The sequence below is a fragment of the Mus pahari genome, chromosome 10 (assembly GCF_900095145.1).
Source record: "Mus pahari chromosome 10, PAHARI_EIJ_v1.1, whole genome shotgun sequence".
In the NCBI taxonomy this organism is placed as follows: domain Eukaryota; kingdom Metazoa; phylum Chordata; class Mammalia; order Rodentia; family Muridae; genus Mus; species Mus pahari.
Window position 1 is genome coordinate 5,560,261 of NC_034599.1, and position 2,873 is coordinate 5,563,133.

Sequence of the window (2,873 nt, forward strand, 5' to 3'; positions counted from 1 at the left end):
GAACACCCCTCCTTGGGCGGGACAGGCGCCAGACGACCGGGACCAGACCCGGTTCCCTCCTCAGCAGACCGCTCTCTCCCTGCCAGTGCACTGTAGCAAAGATGACTCACCTTCCCGAGCATTTTTTAAAAACATGTTTCTCAGCCATTTGTGTTTCCTCTTTTGAGAAGTATCTGTTTTAGCTAGGTACCCTATTTTTAATTGGATTATTTGGTTTGTTGATGACTAGTATCTTGAGTTCTTTATATATTCTGGCTATTAGTCCTCTATCGCATGTGTAGTTGGTAAAACTATTTTCCTATTCTGTAGGCTGCCACTTTTTCTGAATGAAGACTTTTCTTGATGTGCAGAATCTTCTTGGTTTTAGAGTGTTCCATTTATTAATTGCTAATCTTAGGACCTGTGCTAATGGTGTTCTGTCCAAACAGTCATTTCTTGTGCCAATGAAATCAGGACCATTTTGTTTTCATCTATCAAGTTCATTTAGAGTTGAATTGTGTGTATATTTCTTATTTCTTTATAAAAATTCAGGTGTGCTTAAATGTGTGGATTTATGTCTGGGCCTTCAGTTCAATTCTATTGATCAGCACATCTGTTCTGTGCCAATACCATGCTGTTTTTATTATTGCATCTTTGCAGTACAATTAAGGTTAGGGATGATGATTCCTCCAGTAAGGATTTTTTTGTTTTTGTTTGCTTGTTTTTATTGTTCAGGGTTGTTGTAAACTCTCCCAAGTTGTATTTTTTTTACAATTTTCACATGAGTGTAAAAATTATTCTTTTATGATCTGTGAAGAGTTTTGTTGGAATACTGATGGGGATGGCACTGAACCAGCAGATTACTTTTGTTAAGATATCCATTTCTATTATATTAATTCTACTGATCCAGTAGTATTGGAGATTTATTTTCAGATGTCTTCCATTACTTTCTTCAATGTCTTAAAAAGTTTTTATCATGCAAGTCTTCTATTTGCTTGGTTAGTGTCACCCCAAGAATTGTTTTCATGGTTATTGTGAAAGATGCTGTTTCCTTAGCTTCTCTCTCAATCACTTGTAATTGCTACTGATTTCTGCATATTAATTTTTCTACTTTGTTGAAAGTGTTTTGCAGATGGAGATTCCTAGCGGAATTTTAGGGTCATTTATGTATACATTCTTCATCTGTAGATAAAGATACTTTGGCTTCTTTTGTTCATTTGTTTGTTTGTTTTTTATTTGTATCCTGATCTCCGTCAGCCATCTTATTTATCTAGCAAAGGCTTCAAATTCTACAATGAGTAGTTTTGGAAAGAGTGGCCAGGGTTGTCTTTTTTATGATTTTAGTGGAATTTATTTGGATTCCTCTCTAAGTTGATGTTGACTATGGACTTATTTTAAATTGCTATTATGTTGAAGTATGTCTCTTCTATTTCTAATCTCTCCAGAACTTTTATCATGAAGGGATTTTGGATTTTGTCAAAAAATAAACAAATGAACAAAAAACAACCGACCAAATAAAAAACAAAACAAAACAAAACAAAACACAGAAACCAAACCCCTCTTTCCTGTCTAATTAAATAATCATGTGTTTTTTGGTTTTCTTTCTTTTTTTTAACGATTTATTTATTTATTTTATGCATATGTATACACTGTTGCTATATTCAGACACACCAGTAGAGGGCATCTTAATAGATTACAGATGGTTGTGGGCCATCATGTGGTTGCTGGGAATTGAAATCAGGACCTCTAGAAGAGCACTCAGTGACTTAACCCCTGAGTCATCTCTCCAGCCCCGGTTTTCAGGTTTTTAGTATGGTGGATTACATATACTGATTTACATATATTGAATCTTCCCTGGATCTTTGGGATGTTGCCTACTTGATCATGAAGGATGATTTTTTTGGATGTATTTTGGAATTAAGTTTGCAAGTGTTTTGTTGAGAACTTTTATATTTATGTCCTTAAGGGAAATAGTTCTGCAAATGTCTTTCTTTGTTTAGTCTTTAAGTGGTTTGGATTTCGGGTTAACTGTAGTCTTGTAAAATGAATTGGGCAATGTTTCTTCTGTTTCTATCTCGTGAAATAATTTGAGGAGTACTGGAATTATCTCTTTAAATATCTGGTTGAATTCTTTGCAGAAACCATCTGGCTTTGGGCTTTTTTTCTAATCTTTGGGAATATTAATGACTGCTTTTATTTCACTAAGGGCTACAGGTCTGTTTAAATTCCTTATTTGAGCTTGATTTAACTTTGGTATGTGGTATGTATTGAGAACATGATCCATCTCTTTTAGATTTTCCAGTTTGGTGAAGTACAGGTTTTTAAAGTATTTTTCTTATGATTCTCTGTGTTTCCTTGGGGTCTCTTATGTCTTTCCATCTCTAATTTTCTTAATTTGGATCTCTATATTTTGGTTAATTCAAATAAGCATTTGTCTAACTTACTGATTTTTCTCAAAGAACCCATTCTTTGTTTTATTGATTCTATTTGTTTATTTATTTATTCTATTTTATTGATATGAGACCTGAATTTAATTGTTTCTTATTGTCTACTCCTTTTGGGTGGAATTTCTTCTTTTTTCTAGAGCTATCAGATGTGCTGTTAATTATGATATTTCCCCCTGCCCTGCCATCTCCTTTCTTAAATATATGTACTTAGTGCTACGAACTTGCTTCTTAGGACCACCTGTTATCTGATAAATTTGGGTATGTTTGCATTCATTTTCATCAATTACAGAAAGTCTTTCATTTCTGTCTTGACCCATTTTCTATTCATTACTAAGTTGTTCAGTTTCCATGTGTATTAGTCAGGGTTCTCTAGAGTCACAGAACTTGCAGATAGTCTCTATATAGTAAAGGAATTTATTGATGACTTACAATCTGCAGTCCAAATCC